The sequence below is a fragment of the Orycteropus afer genome, unplaced genomic scaffold (assembly GCF_000298275.1).
Source record: "Orycteropus afer afer isolate SDZICR_OR568_19922 unplaced genomic scaffold, OryAfe1.0 scaffold00237, whole genome shotgun sequence".
Lineage (NCBI taxonomy): Eukaryota > Metazoa > Chordata > Mammalia > Tubulidentata > Orycteropodidae > Orycteropus > Orycteropus afer.
Genome location: NW_006921824.1, coordinates 5,002,155 through 5,019,227, shown reverse-complemented (window position 1 = coordinate 5,019,227; position 17,073 = coordinate 5,002,155). Strand labels below are relative to the sequence as shown.

Sequence of the window (17,073 nt, the reverse complement as noted above, 5' to 3'; positions counted from 1 at the left end):
CATAGAGTATGTGGGTGTATCATCCTGGGTTGAGTGGTCTGTGTGTACATCTTGTTAACTATTGGGCTGAGAGCCAGCCCCTGGGGACACCACTAGTTTTAATGCCATTAACAAAAGAAAGCATTCTATTAGGTTGAACCATATGAAATTGCCAATATTTGACTATTCTTGACCTACAAAAATGGCAATTTTATTTACTTCAACCTAATAATGTTTGATATATATACTGTATATACTGGTTTTTCCTCCCCTTCCATTTCATTTCACTAGATGGAACAAGGGAGCTCTGGTAGCGTAGTGCCTAAGGCACTTGACTGCTAACCAGATGGCTGGCGGTTCAAACCCACCAGCCACTTCTCGGAAGGAAGATGGGACTATTAATATACTTCCTTAGCGATACTACCTCGGGAACCCAAGGAGGGGTCGCTATGAGTCAGGTCCGACTTGAGGGCACATAACCACCACCACAACAGATGGAACAAAGTTTGGTGGCTCAAGGAGAAATTTTTTTCAGGCTTTTCAATTATCAAAGATTATTCTTTTTAGTTACTTTTTGTCAAAAAGAATTTTAATTTGCTGTCACTGTGTTGCTGGGAGCTTTGGTGGCGTAGTGCCTGTGCTGTATAGACTGGGTTAAATAGGCAGCCATGTCTTATTTTTATAGTATCAGAGACTTAAGTTACATTTTGCTTAGTCTGTTTATTTCCAAATGTGAGCAAACAAATGGGCCACTTCTTTTAGTGATGTTCTGGGTGAACAAAAGAGAATGTTCAGGGACAAACAGGCGGTGTTGTCATCTGAATACCTGAGATGTTGACTTTATAGAGACGTTAATCTTCCAAAGAGCTAACAGTACAACTCTGTGTTTTCATCATTGTTATGAAATCTGGTATTAACAGACTGGAGAAAGATACTGTTCTTCAGTGTTTTCTTTAATGAGAAAGATTGTGAGGCGTTAACAGATTTAATCTGCTGTCATGGAAAGTCAGCGGTGGAGTCAGATTCTCATGTGTATTCCACGGTCTTGACCAGTCCTTTTCAAACTGTGCTCTGTGGATCCTAAAAGACCCCAAGGTCCTTTTGGGATTTGTGAGGTCAAAACTATTTTCATAATAATAGTAAAACTCAAACTAGTTGCCAACAAGTTGATTCAGATTCACGGCGACCCCATGTGTTTCAGTAGAACTGCACTTTGTAGGGTTTTCTATGGCTGTGACTTTTCTGAAGCAGATTGCTAGGTCTTCTCCCAGGATGCCTCTGGATGGATTTGAACTGCCAGCCTTTCGATTACTACCCACATGCTTAACCATTTGCACCACCTAGGGACTTCTTCATAATAATAGTAAGACATTATTTGCCTTTTTAAACTCTCATTCTCTTATGAGTGTACAGTGGAATTTTCTAGACACTTCGTAATGTATGCTATTGCAATAAATTTAAGCAGAAGTACAGTGAGAATCTAGCTGCCTTCTTCTGTTAAGCCAGTCTTTAAAAGGATTTGCAAAATTGTAGAACAGTGCTAGTCTTCTCACTCATTTTTTTTAAAGATACATTTCCTTTACTATTAATTTAAAATTGCTGTATTTAAATGAATAAGCATTTTTTGAAATTCTCAGTTTTAGTTTCTACTATGGTAAATAAAAAAACAAAAAAACTCAAATTCACTGCCATTGAGTCAATTCCAACTCATAGCAACCCTATAGCATTTCCAAGGCTGTAAATCCACCCCACCCCCCAATTTTTATTGTGATTTGGGTGGAAGTTTACAGAGCAAATTCATTTTCCATACAGTAGTTCATACACATTTTGCTTCGTGACATTGACTGCAATTCCCCACAGTGTAATAGCTCTCTTCCCACTTCCTCCCCTTAGTTACCTCTTCCCTGTGTCCTTCCCTGTGCATACACAGCTCTTTTGTTCTCTCATGATTGATCTCTCCAAGGAGTTTATCTACTTGGTGTAAATGTTCACTCCATATATGTTCACTCACGTCATATGCCTATCTGTCTGTTGTTTGACTGGAAGCCACAGGAGTGAGTTCAGTTCCAGACCTGAAGGGTAACTAGGGGCCATAGTCTCAGGGTTCTTATCAGACTTTATCAGACCAGTAAACCTGGTCCTATTTTTTTTTTTTTTTTTTTTTTTTTTTAGTTTCGTTCCACATTGTTTTCCCACTCAATCCAGGATCTCTTGCACCAATTCCCCTCCGAGGGGTTGACAGTGGTAGCTGAGCACCATCTAATCTAATGGTCTCATGGTCATATAGGCTGAGGATCACATGGTCTGCCAATCCCTTGGACTAATTGTTTCCATGCATCTTTGGTTTTCTTCATTCTTCTTTGCTCTGGACAGGGAGAAGACACATCATTGCCTCTAGATGGCTGCTTGCAAACTTTTAAGACCCCAGTCGCTACTCACCAAAGTAAGATGTAGAATAATGTTTTTGTGTAGTGTACTATGCCAGTTGAGGTTGATACCCCTTTGACCATGGTCCTGAGCCCACAGGTCCATCTGTGCTTGCTCCCTCTGGGTAGCTGGGTTGTGGTCAAGAAGCCACCACAGCCTTGCCCCTTCTCAGGTCTACTCTACATCTGGACATTCTTACAGTACATACAAATATGCATGTAGAAATATTGGCTGCTAACCCTATACATGGTCATGGGCACACTACTCCTGCCTAGACAACTTGATCATTCAGCCTGTCCACTCAAGGCTGTAAATCTTTATTAAGCAGACCGCCTCATCTTTCTCCCATGGAGTGACCCGTGGGTTCAAACCACTGACCTTTTGGTTAGCACCTGAGTGCTTTAACCACTGTGCCACCAGAACTCCTTAATATGGTAAATAGTGACAGATAAAAAACTTAAATGAAATAGAAACCTCTTTTGGGTCCTCAAAAATTGTGACCTATCATTCTTTTTCCCCTCCATCCAGAATCTATTACAGATTTCTGTGTGCTGGGCTCTGTACTGAATGCCTCAGGTGGGTATGGTCCCTGCCCTCAGGAAGATTGTTTTCATAGTAACAGTGTTAACTGTAATCTACTGAGCCATCTTCAAAAAAATTATATTAACATTAATACAAAATAGCTACTACTCACCAAGTATTACTTGATAAGTACTGTGCATTCTGTTTTTAATTCTCATGGGGGACTTGAAGTTGGGAAGGAATCAGGAGTTAATTCCAAGTGTGTCTGATTCCAGTGTGTGTTTGCTTTCCACTCAGCCTTTCTGCTTCCCTGTTAAACTTAACTTCTCTAGATCTCAGTTTCTTCATTCCTAAAAAGAAGGGGGTAGGTATCAGGTTGCAGAGGACTAGAAGTTGTCATTTAATGTTTAGCAAGTTGTTTGAAAGCAGTAGTCTTAGTGTTCAGTTTACAAAATCCTGTATTCGATTTGCCCTTTGGTTTCCTATCAGTAGTTTCAGCAGATGTCCAGGTATTAAATGAATCAAGTATTAAATTAAACTATACTATGTTTTTTCCTGTTGTTATTTCCATGCTTGAACTGGGAAAGAAACCTCAAGTGAATATTTGAAGGATTTAAAGCCAAATCATATTGATTCATTTGTCTGTATTTTGTATAAGAGCAGTATCAGATGGAATTCATTGTTTCTCTTAGGTGGATTTTTGGGTTTATGACTCCAGTGTACATTCTTAGTAAGAGCCTCTTAGTAGGACTCAGTATTGGTGAGATTAGAGACATTTCACTTTCTGGCTGCTCTGCATTAATTTGTTTTGAAAGGGCTTGCCTTCAAGTTAGTGTTTGCATTTATTTGGCAGTTAATTTTCACGAGTGTATCTAATTTCTCTCTTATTTTTTACCCTCTGTTCTCAGTCTTTCTCTTCTTCTATCTTCTTTATTTGTTGCTGCCTTTTTTTTTTTTTTACAAATTGTCATTTGGGTAAAAGTTTACAGAGCAAATTCATTTTCCATACAACAGTTCTTACACATTTTGTATCATGACACTGACTGCAATTCACCATAATGTAACAATTCTCTTCCCACTTCCTCCCCTTAGTTACGTCTTCCCTGTGTCCTTCTTTCCTATGCATTCCTGCCCCCCCATCTCCCTGTGCAAACACCCTCCTTCTGATCTCCCATGGTTGATTGTTCTAAGGAGTGTACCTACCTGGTGTAAATGTTCACCTTATATGTCTGTCTGTTGTTTGACTGGAAGCCACTGGAATGAGTTCAGTTCCAGGCTTGAAGGGTGACTAGGGGCCATAGTTTCGGGAGTTTTACCAGTAAGTCTGGTCATTTTTATGATTTTGAGTTTTGTTACACAGTTTTCTGCTGCTCTATCCAGGATCTCCTACACTGATCCCTTTCTGAGTGAGTGGTAGCCAGGCACAATCTAGTTCTTTTGGTGTCAGGGTCATGTAGGCTGAGGTTCACATGGTCCTCTAGTCTCTTGGACTAATTGTTGCCCTGTTTTTGGTTTCCTTCATTCTTCTTTGTCCAGATGATGAAAGACCAACTGTTGCATTGTAGATGGCTGTTTGCAGGCTTTTAAGACCCCAGCTGCTACTCAGCAAAGTAGGATGTAGAACAATTTTTGTGTAGTAAGTTATGCTAATTGAGCTTGATGTCCCCTGTGACTGGTTCCAAGCCAGTGGGCCCAGTGGCTCAGTCCCTCAGGGTGTTTGGCTGTGGCTAAGAAATTATCATAACATTGTCCCATTAGCGCTAGCATTTATATGGACATTCTTATGTTGTTGTTGTTGTTATGTGCCATCGAGTCGGCCCGACTCATAGCGACCCCTCCTTGGGTTTCCGAGGCAGTATCACTACGGAAGTAGGATTGCCCAACCTTCCTTCCGAGGAGTGGCTGGTGGGTTTGAACCGCCAGCCTGGACATTCTTATAGCACATACAAATAAGTGTGTAGAAATAACGTCTGCCAAAGGCATTTTAATTCAAACATTAAACCAAACAATTCTTTGGGCAGACATCATTTCTTAAAGCTTTGAATTTGATTTATTCTGAATGTATCAGCCATTGATTTACTTCTCTCCTCATTTTCTTTTGCTCTTCTCATTCTTCTTTCCACTGTGTTCATTTTATTTGATTGTTGAGGTGATAGAATAACACTGGTAATAACCAGCATGTTCAGGTGTTTATCATGTGACAGACATGGTTCTAAGTGTTTACTTATATTAATTAGCCCATTTTACTTGCACACCATGAAGAAAGAGCAGGGATTTGATGCTTGGTTCCTTTCTGACTGCCAGAGCGACATTGGGCAAAACAGTGTCTGAATATCTTAGTTTCTTCATTTGTGAAATATTATTGTTATAATTTCTGTAAAGCACGTAGAACATTGCCTGGCATACTCTAATGGCTTGATAAATGGTAGCTATTATTTTTTTTGTTATCATTAAAGCAAGTTGTCAGTAACTTATTGAGTGCTCAAGAGGAGTAGTTATTCACATTATTTAATATTACTGCATTGCATATTTGCTTTTAGATGACGTGTTATATTTGGCAGAGGTAGATATGAAGTAGTGGTGTTCTTATATGCTGTCCTAATTTCTAATTGAGAATTTTACTTTTTTTTTTATAAAGTGGTAGTGATGCTGTTACTCCATGGCAGTGATCCAAATATTTAGTTGATATTGTACACTTTACAAAAAGTATTCTTGAGAACAATCCCATTAAATAAATGAGAAGTTGGGAGAAGATTTGGTACTTGTAAATAAGAATTTTAAATGGGGATGTACTGGAATTTTCTTTGGTAGTAAAGTCATAAAACAGTTTCTAATATTTACAGTTTCAATGATTCACTCCATTCTTTATTTGTAGCTATTAGTGGATACTGGTCAGATATAATATTTTCTCATTTACTTACAAACATGATCTTACTCAAGAATATCATGAATAAGTAATTTATAGATTATTTTATGACTACTAATTGTTAAAGATTTGCTCTGAGGACTAAGGGTGCCTGACCCAAGCCATAGTGTTTTAATCTCTTCATATGCATGTGAAAGCTGGACAATGAATAAGGAAGACTGAACAAACAGTGGCATTAACCCAGTGGGTGTCACCCAGTGCAGCAAATCATGGTGTCACTCCCCCCATGGACCTCCTCCTGTACCAGACCATAACGAATGTTAATTATTAATTTTAATTATAGAGTGAAATGTGGTAAATATAGTTGTAGATTGCTTATATGTAATATTTCTTGAATTATAGGAATACTAACAACCAAATTGTTTTGTAAAATCTTTCTACATTGAATTTCAACATTATTAGTTACAACATCATTAGTAACTGAGCAGCAACTTTTTTTTTTTTTATTTTCCTCCTTTTTTACTTTAATTACTACTTCATTCTCAAAAAGGTTATTGATAATTTCACAAATACTAATTTACCACAATATTGTAGTTAAAACACCAGAAAATTTGACAAAATGAGCAACTATAAAAACACTATTGTTGTTATGTGCCGTCGAGTCGGACAGGACTCATGGCAACTCCTCCTTGGGTTTCCGAGGCAGTATCACTACGGAAGTAGATTGCCCCATTCCGAGGAGTGGCTGGTGGGTTTGAACCGCCAGCCTTCTGGTTAGCAGTCACGTGCCTTAGGCAATAGCATGTGCTTGTGGTGCTTGCAGGTGAAACCACGTGATTGGATGCATCACTATAATTGAGTAATGGGTTCAAGAAGTAAATTAGCATAGAGTTTTAGCCTTGTAGGTGTATTGATACATTTAAACTGGGCTTAGGAAAAATTGATATTATAACCAACTGTCTTTTTCCTGGCAAAAAGATACTGTCTTTTTGATGGCAGTGAGTTTGGTTTTTTTGCTTGGTCCTGACTCAATACTTACAACCAATTTTCCTTGGCTTTCGTAGTTTTCTCTTAAAATTATTACTGTCTTCAATATATTACCCAAATTTAAAAAAGGTTATAACTGTTAATGGATACCAAATAATTTTTATAAATTTATTAAAAGATATAAAGAGCAATGATATATTGAATATCTGGATACCATTCCTGGTTTAGAAAAAGAAAACAGCTTATAATTTATAAGCTTCTTTATATCTCCATCAATAAAAGTATTTTTGTTTTAAATATTAGTAAGGAGCTCTGGTAGCATAGTGCCTAAGGCATTTGACTGCTAACAAGAAGGCTGGCGGTTCAAACCCATGGGCCACTCCTCGGAAGGAAGATGGGGCAATCTACTTCCGTAGTGATACTGCCTCATAGTGATACTGCCCCCCCCCCCAAGGTGGGGTCACTATGAGTCAGGTCCGACACGAGGGCACATTACTACAACAACAACAACAAAGTGTGTTAGAGATAGGTCAAGATTTAGAATACCACCCATACCCATAGACTCCCTTCTGTTGATGATATGTGTTACCATGTGTGGTAGTTAGTTTGTGTGTCAACTTGGCTAGGCCTGGTTGAGTGGCTGGGCAGCTGGATGTAGTTATTCCCCATGGTAAGATTGGTAATTAACTGCATGGTGGAATGTATTGGAGCAGCTGAGTAGCTGCTTTAGGTCTGCTTCTTGTATATAAGAAGCGGTTTTGGGGATGATCTCTACCTTATGGCACACTTGAACCCTGCATGTAGCTGTGTCATTGTTCAGCAGCCTGCCATGCTCTGCCGACCCTGGAACTTTGAATGGACTTAAATTAATGGCCTGCCATATGATTTGGTAACATCAGGACTGTGTCATTTTATTTGTCAACCTTGGGCTTGTTAGCCTCAGCAGCCAGTAGCTGCCTGAGTAAAGAGATGCCTCTAGCTTCGGTGGATCTGGAGCAGGAGGCAAAGCTGAAGCCCAAGGTCAAGGGGCTTTTACCCAGCCCCTAGAGCCTGGCACTTGGAACTCAGACTTCTAGCCTCCCGAACTGTAAGAGAATAAACTCCTGCTTGTTCAAGCCATCCCATTTATGGTATATTCCTGTCAGAATGGCAGTAGGTAACCAGAACACCATGTGTCTCTACTACTTTGGTCTGTGATGACTGGACTGGATATCTACCTGACCCAAGACCATCCAATCTATAGGAAGGCCTAGGAAGCTCTACCCAACAGGTAGAGTGGCTATGTCTGCCAATCTGAACCTCTCTTTAGGGAAGTTTGAACTTGACATAAAGCAGTTGGAAGAAACAGAAGTTGAAAGACACAGAAAATAAAGAAGCAAAAAAATGATTGAGTTGTTAATAATGGTAAGGCATAGGGAGGTTCCATAAATTCTTGCTGTTACGAGGTTCTACCTTTATCGTTGCTTCACTGAAGTTGTTTTTGTCAAGCCCACTTCCAAATCTGATGGGCACATGTTTGTCAGCAGCATTTAACACTTGATCACATTTTCCTTATGTCCACTACTCAAATTTTCTTCCTACCTCTCTGGCTGTTTCTTTTTATTCTCTTTGTTGGTGCTTCTTCCTCTACTTAGTTTGTAAGTATTGGATTTCTTCAGGGCTTCACTTTCTGTACTCTTGCCATGGGAGATCTCATCCATCTCCTTGGTATTAAGAACATTTATATACTGATGACTCCCACATTTCTTTCTCCAGCCCTGACCTTTCGTCAAACTTCAACCTTCAATATACAGTTGCTGATTGGACATCTCCATGTATGTATCTCTTAAACATCTCTAACTTACTTGCTGTCAGCAGAACAATTGATTTTGCCCACCAAAATTTCTTCCCTTTTACTGAATGACTCTTTGATTCACCTAGTGGCTCAAACTAGGCAACTGATTGTCATCTTTGATGTCTTTCACTCACTCTTCACCTTCATAACATACCCTTCCCCTTGAACAGTTTCTGTTAGCAGTTCCTGTTGATTGCGCTTCTAGTATGTATACAGTCTCTAAGATGTCCACTTTATCAACCAGCCATTTTCTCCATAGCGGTAGTCTCCTAACTGGTCTCCTTGCTTTTTTTCCATTCATCCAACTCATAGTGACCAGTATTTTAATATTAAAATCAAACATATGTGTATTGAAACACCCGAGTTTCTAGAAACTTTAGTTGACTTGATTTTTTTCTTACTTCCTCTCTTAATTTAATAAAAACCACACTGGAACCAAATCACAACTAGCTCTATCCTAGTCCCCCAAGTCTTATTTTATTAGGCATCTCTGAGACCTTGAAGAACTGTTTGGGTTGTTTTGTTAGCATCAGGGAAATTTCTTTAAGGTTATAGGAGAAGGTTTCATTGCTGTATATCTGTCATATACTGCAATGTATGACATAGGAGTGGAATAGAAGCTTTACCTCTTGTTTTTCATTATACTTCATCTTCTTGGTTCTGTGATTTTTATGTCATTGTTGAGTTTTTATCTTGTCTCTAGCTGCTCTATGGTTCCATATACAGCCTTCTGTTTTCAGGTCTCCATTTGCTCTGACATTAAGGTTATCTCTTCTCTGACTTCAGTTTTTCATTGTTAAGGAGTCATTCTGAAATCTCTGTTTTCTAGCTTAGCCTCATGTTGGAATCCTAGTTTGAACCTCTGTTGGATTCTCTGGAGATATCTCACACTCCATTTAAAATTCATAAGCTTTCTTGGTTAACTTCTCTTTCTGTCGATCCCATCTTTACCACTGTATCACCATTCTCCCACCCTGGAAATGTTTGCACCTGTGCAGATTACCTTGTATAACTTCCAAGATGCTTCTTGGCTAGGTTTGTTCTGATTTTCACTTTGGGTTTTCACTACTCCCTGTCAACTGCCTTCTCTGCCCCAGTCATGCATAATTTCTCATGCTTTTTTGTAAACTGCTCACTTTTACCTCTGTGCTGTTCCCGCCTAAGATGTCTTCTCACCTTTCCTTTGTTTATGTCTTGTCCTATTCATATTTTCCTAAAGTCCCATTGCCACCTGGGAGCTGTTAAACTTACCTGGATGTCTTCTTGACCTTAGGCTGTGCTGGTTGAGTATGAAATTAGACTTAGGACGATTTTTGAGGGATCAAAAAATGTCAGGTATTCTAGAAAAAAATGAAACCACTAAACCTCTGTGTCATTACTTTTTCCTTAAAAGTAAATTAAATCCAAACACAGAGAATGTTGAAGTCTTTGAAGTAAAGGAGCTTAGATGCAGAGGAGGAAGTTAGAAGGCTGAAGAAGACTAGGAATCATCCTTTGAGAGACTTAACATCAATGGAGAGAGGTCCTTTAAACATTAGTAGAAGTAACAGTGCTAGCTAGCTAGGAGATCTGTATAACCCCTGATAGTTGCATTTTGTTAGGCACAAAGAGGAGATAGATGGATGAATGCATGTTTTTGCCTCAATCTATTAAGGAATTTAATAGGAGGATTAACCCTTCCAAGATTGTCCCTCTAGTGCATATTGTAGGTGTTAAGTGAAAAAAACAAAAACAAAAGTGGTTGGTAATAAGCCATTTCACATTGTTTGTATACTGGATTGCTGGGGTCTTAAGCCCAGTAGGGCCCCTTTTTAATGGTGTGACTGTGGGCAAGTTACAAAATATCTGAGACTCCATTTCCTTTATATGCGATAAGTCTGATACTATTTGCCTCATAGCATTGTGGAGAGGATTAATGAGTTAATACATGTAAAGTGCTTAGAGCAATGACTGCTACAGTAAGCACTTCCTAAGTTTTTACTTTTATTATATATATACATAGATGTGACTGGGAAAGGATGACTCATCTAAGATTTTCACAAAGAACTATTTATTGTGAAACAGGAAGTAGCTATTCAAAATGAGTATTTATTTTTTTTAAAATACCAGACCTATCTTTGGTGACTCGTGTTTATTTTGGTTCATTCATTCATTAACAAATATCCTTTGATATTACAGATTCTGAAAGGGCAGATCTTCTGTAGGAGACCATGATATTTTTCAGTAGAAGATAGATTCTGAAGAATGCTGTACTGAGGGTTGTGTACTATAAATGAGGTTCTTCTGGCCCATCTGGATTGTGAAGGATCTATAGATAAAACATCCGGTTTCATCGGAAGTTTGAAGTATGCACATTTTTGCATGTGTTCTCCATTCCCACAGAGAGCCTGGTACATGTTTTTCTAGAGTTATGTAATATGAGAATTCCTGAGATGAAAATGGATGTCATTCATAACTGTCCTTCCTGATCTTGCTGCACATGGCCCTTTTTTAAAGAGACATTGTCATCTACAAGCAATCCTTGATACCTCTTGAGTTGAATTTCAGTGAGGGGCAGGAAGTGGTTCAGAAACTATTGCTTGGTCAGCTTTGTGATATCAGAGAATATTAGAGGTACAAATGAACAATATAAATGATTAAAACTTCAGGATAGGATATCTTTTCTTTTTATCAAGGTACCTTTTTTTCTTAGATCTGTTGATAAAAGCTGGCTTTATGGTTCTGTGAAGGTAGAATAGATGTGATTTGGAGAGACTTTACATAATTTACTCATTTATAGCTGCAACTTCTATTGTTAAAGTTAGGCCATTGGAAGAAGCCATTTTGTATTGTCTTATGAAGCCCTTGTAATACTATAAATATGTTTCATGGTAAAGGTAACCCTTTAACCCGTTAGCAGACAGGGTAACCAATCACCACATTATTGGAGAACAAAGCAAATTATTTTAGGTGTAGCAAGGTTGAGAACACAGGGTATGATTGTGGTGAAAATACTATGTGCCTTGAAGGGCTCGAGGTGGTCTGTCAAGTATATCTGTCCAAAGTAATGTCTATGAGGGATTTTGGTTAAGCTGCCACTTACTTCTGGTTGTAAGTAATGAAGCTGTTTCTATTCCCTAGTTCTTGACTCATAATAATAACACTAAATATCTTGGCATCTTAGTTTTCTTATCTATAAAATTAATTCCTATCTCATAGGATTATTGCATGTATTTAATGAGAGAACGTATGGAAGGACTCTTGTTGGTCCTACCTAGCCAGTGCCTTTTCCTTTCCTGTCTCAACTTTCTGTATACTTGCAGCATGAGATTTAGGTACATCATTGCATTTTTCTTTATATTTTTTGTTCTTAATTATATATGTTAATCTTGTTTCCAACCAGACTATGTTTTTTTGTTTTTGAGAGTAGATACCATTTCTTTTTCATGTGCTGTACTGTGTGCTCTCTTAATACCTTGTACCTTTTCTCTGTAGTGTGTAATGCTGTTTAATTTTTTTGTATTTATTTATTTATGTGATCTTTTGAGTAAGTTTTCTTCCCTTGTAGGCTTGGATTCTTCATGAAGGCTAGGCTTTTGTTTAGTTTTGCTCAGTGATACATCTTTTGGGCCTAGATCAGTGACTGGCAAGTAAAAGGGTCTCAGTAAATACATATGGAATGAATGAATGAATGATTACTATGTTAAACACAGTAGATTCTAAATGAATGCTTGTTCTGGGAAGGACTAAACTGTCATATTCCTTCCAGACTTAACCTGAGGCCTAGGTGGCGCTGTGGTTAAGGGATTGGGCTGCTAACCAAAAGGTAGACAGTTTGGTTTACACTCAACAGCTGCTCTTTGGGAGAAAGATGAGGCAGTTTGTTTCTATAAAGATTTACAGCCTTGGAAACCCTGTGAGGGTCACTATGAGTTGGAATGGACTCAACGACAGTGAGTTTGGGTTTAATAGGAGGCTATAAGAAGTTTACAGACTTGTTGCAAAGATCTTAGATCTTTAAGTAATAGGGTGTGTAGGAAAGAAAAATAAAGGTTTATAACATAGTTTGAAGTAGTTCAGTAGTTAATGTTATTTTAGTGGTAGATTGATAATGTTTGCTATGAATATGTTGTAAAGAACTCTTTTTAAGTATAATTTACTATTATTGTAGTTAGTATTTATAGTATTAATGTCTATGAGTAGTGATACTAAGTTAACATTTATATTCAAAAGACAGAGATGCCAAACACTGCTTACTTATTTCCTTTCTTTACAAACTTTGCATAAACCTGTATCAGAAGGAAGCTTTGGGAGTGTGTCCTAGTACAGATTGTTAACCCTTCCTAAATCCTTGCTTCTCATCCAGATACTCAGTTGGTCTGTCATTCATTCATTCAAGTAAATGCTAACTCTCTTCACCCTCCAGGATTTTGATGCATTACTTTTGCATGACCTGACAGCTGAATTATTTAACACACTGAGTCAGCATCTTTCCCTTTCCTCTAATCAAATTACAATTTGATTTTGAAGTAATCTCACTGGGTATTAGTAGCTCAAACTCAGTATTATTTTCTTCAGATATGGTTTGCACAATTAGATGGATAACACACAAAAAAGGGAGGGGAAAAAGCTCTGTTGATATCATTAATTTATATTGTTCACTTGTTAGTTTTTTTTAAAAAAAGCTGACTTTTTTGAGAACATTTCCCATGTGCCAGGCATGGTGTGAAACATTTATGAAATAAGCTGCTGTGTTATAGCTGCTGTTCATAGATTCATTTTGTAAAGGATACTGAGTGGGGTTCAGTGGTTCTTTTTTAACAACAACAATAACAACAAAAATTTTAGCACCTGCAGTTTATTGAGCATCTAGTATGTTCCAGACACTGTTCTAAGTATTTTTATTTTTATTAACTCACTTAATCCTTAAGTCAACCCTATGTGGTTGTTATGTTATGTGTTGTCGAGTCATCTCTGACTCAGCGACCCCTCCTTGGGTTTCCAAGGCAGTATCACTATGGAAGTAGATTGTCCGATCTTTCTTCCGCCCCTATGTGGTAGGTATTTGTATTATACCCTCAATTACATATGAGAAAACTGAGGCACAGCAAGTCATCTAAGGTTTCCTGGCTAGCAGAATCAGGTGTGGATCCAGGCAGTCTGACTCTGTGGCCCGTTGTCTTAACTGCCATGTGCTATACTGCACCACATTGCCATGCTGACACATGGTGGTACACGCTGATACAGTCAGGTTCCCTGACTGCAGAGTCTGGGTGTGCATGGCCCAGAGGACAACTTCAGCCATCTAGAAGAATGCACAGTGGGTTCACCATTTTTCAGATCCCCCAGGTCCCCAGTTATGCTGAAAGAATTCTAATTAATTTGGCCTTGTAAATGTTTCTGTGATATTCCTCCAGAATCACAACTAAGAGTCTTTTGAATGGTGGATCTAGTTGCTCAGTATAGTTTTAATTTTATTACATTTATTAAGGTCAAATCTTATTTTGGATATTTGGTCTTGCTTTTTTTTTTTAAATTAATTTTTTTTTATTATTATGATTTGGGTGAACATTTACAGAGCAAATTCACTTTCCATATAGCAGTTTACATATACTTTGTCTCATGACATTGACCACAGTTTACCACAATGAAACAGCTCTCCTCCCACTTCCTCCCCATAGTTACCTCTTCCCAGTGTCCATCCTTCCATGGAATCCTGCCCCCTAAGCTGTCTCCCTGTACATAGGCAGCCCTTCTTTCTCAATGATTGTTCTCTCCAAGGAGTGTATCTACTTGAGGTAACTGTTCAACTCATGCCTGTCTTTTCCTTGGCTGGAAGCCACAGGTGTGGGTTCAATTCCAGACCTGAAGGGCAGCTAGGGGCCATAGTCTCAGTGGTTCCACCAGGCTCTATCACACCAGCAAACCTGGTTCCCCACCCCCCCTTTTTTTTTCTCCAAATGATTTTGAGTTTTGTTCCACATTGTTTTCCCTCTCTATCAAGGATCTCCTACACAGATCCCCTTCCAAGTGGATGACAGTGGTAGCCGGGCACCATCTAGTTCTTCTGGTCTCATAGTCATATAGGCTGCAGGTCGGATGGTGTACCAGTTGCTAGGACTAATTGTTTCCATGAATCTTTGGTTTTCTTCATTCTTCTTTGCTCTGGATGAGGAGAGACTCATCATTGCATCTAGATGGCAGCTTGCTAGCTTTTAAGATCCCAGTTGCTACTTGCCAAAGTAGGAGGTGGAACAATGTTTTATATAGTATGTTATGCCAATTGAGCTTGATGTCCCCTGTGACTATGGTCCCAAGCCTGCAGGTTCAACTACTCGGTCCCTCTGGGTAGCTGGCTGGGACCAAGCAGTGACCACAACCTTCTCCTTGTCAGCTCTACTATACACCTGGGAATTCTGATCATTCACATAAACTTATAGGACCATTGTCTGCCAACCTTACGTATGTTCTTGGATATACTCCCCATTTCATAGACATACCTAATAGTTCAGCCTGTCCACCCATCTATCCGCCCATACACCCATGCTTGCCTTCACTGACAACACAGTACTGTATGTGCAAAAGGGTTCATATTTGTTGTCTGTACCTCCCATGTACCTCTATGTCTTTTTCATCCTCAATGCTGCCATATTAGTCACTCACATTTGGTACATTGCCCTTCTCTTCACCAAATCAATACTTATCTCTATCTATCTAACAGCCTTCCCTCCCCTCCCCTCCCACCCCTGGTAACCAACAAAGAAAATGTCCTTCTATAGATAAACCTTTCCTTAACTTTTACAATAATGGACTAATACAATATTTGTCCTTTTGTGATTGACTTATTTCCCTCAGCATAATGTCCTCCAAGTTCATCCACGTTATGCGGTGTTTTGCAGATTCTGCATTATTCTTTAGCGTTGCATAGTATTCCATTGTGTGTATGTACCATAGTTGGTTATCCATTCCTCAGTTGATGGACACCTAGGTTGTTTCCATCTTTTGGCTATTGTGTAGTCTATTTATGCCATATATTAGAGCCCTTAAATTTGCCTCTAGATTTTCCTTGAGGAACTGTATAGTTTTACGTTTCACATTTAAGTCTTTGATCCATCTGGAGTTTGTTTTTGTGTACGGTGTGAGGTACAGAACTTGTTACAACAGTCCATTCTATTTTGCAACTCTCTTTACTTCCTCACCATTTAGACTGGTCTTGCTTCTTAAGTGGAAGATACCATTACATAATGCTTTCTGAAATGGAAAGTCATTTTCAAATTCTGAAAAGAAAATGTTTGTACTACCCAATGGCATGCTTAACCAAGGCTTAGGGTACCACATTGGGTATAGGAAGCTGGAGTATATAAAAATTTAGAAAAAGGCTTCACTTAGAATTGTATCATTAGTGTGCATATCATTAGGTTTCAGTGACTACTCATACCTGTGGAGACAGACATTTTGTAGCCAGGAAAAGAGTAGCAGAGAAGGGGTTTACATTGTAAATATTCTGGCTCAAGGTAGGATCAGATCTTACTATTTAGTGATTTAAAATGCTTCTGTGCTCTGAAAGTGTTGTAACAATAGAGCTTTCATTTTCTTAGTAAGTGTTTCAGATTTGAATTTTGGATCACCTTTATACTGAAAACTCTGGTAACCCTTATAATGAATATATGAACCCAGGTGGTGCAGTGGGTAAAGTGTCCAGCTGCTGACTGAAAGGTCCGTGGTTCAAACCCACCAGCAGCTCTACAGGAGAAAAATGTGGCAGTCTGCTTCTGTAAAGATTTACAGCCTTGGAAACACTATGAGGCAGTTCTTTTCTGTCTGTGTTGTTGTTGTTATGTGCCATTGAGTCAGACCTGACTCATAGCGACCCCTCCTTGGGTTTCCGAGGTGGTATTACTATGCAAGTAGATTGCCCAACCTTCCTTCGGAGGAGTGGCTGGTGGGTTTGAACCGCCAGCCTTCTGGTTAGCAATCAAGTGCCTTAGGCACTACACTACAAGAGCTCCTTTTCTGTCTATGGGGTTGCTATTAGTTGGGATCAATTTGATAGCAGTGGGTTTTCTTTTTAAAAAATATCTGTGGGTGCACATTTGTATTTATTTAATTTATATTAACTAAATAATGTCCTTTGATTGAATTGTGGGAGGGCTCCACAGTGAAGGGGGTGTGGTACATGCAGTCACTGGATTTTATTGCCCGAATTAGGACATTAATTATAAATCTACGCTCTTTCTTACTTGTGGGATTAGAGGCCATTCCCTTTACGTAGTCCTGTGTTACTCTCAGGAGCTTATGGTCTCATATTTAAAACTCCCAACTGAGGTTCAGAAATAGCATCTCTAAGCTGACATTGCAACATTGGATTGACTTTTTTTTTAATTAAGAATTTTTTTTTTTTAAAGTTTAGTGATGACTTTGTTGTCAACGCTGAGTTATAAAATAATAGACAATGGGTTTAATTAACATTAAAGTGATA

At 38.6% G+C, this 17,073-nt stretch overlaps 1 protein-coding gene across 1 annotated transcript in view; it reads left to right on the top strand.

Moving 5' to 3' along the window:
- The window catches only part of PPP2R5E (protein phosphatase 2 regulatory subunit B'epsilon), a 185,966-nt gene that overhangs the window by 58,254 nt on the left and 110,639 nt on the right, over positions 1-17,073 (top strand). The gene's annotated exons all lie outside the window — the stretch shown is intronic.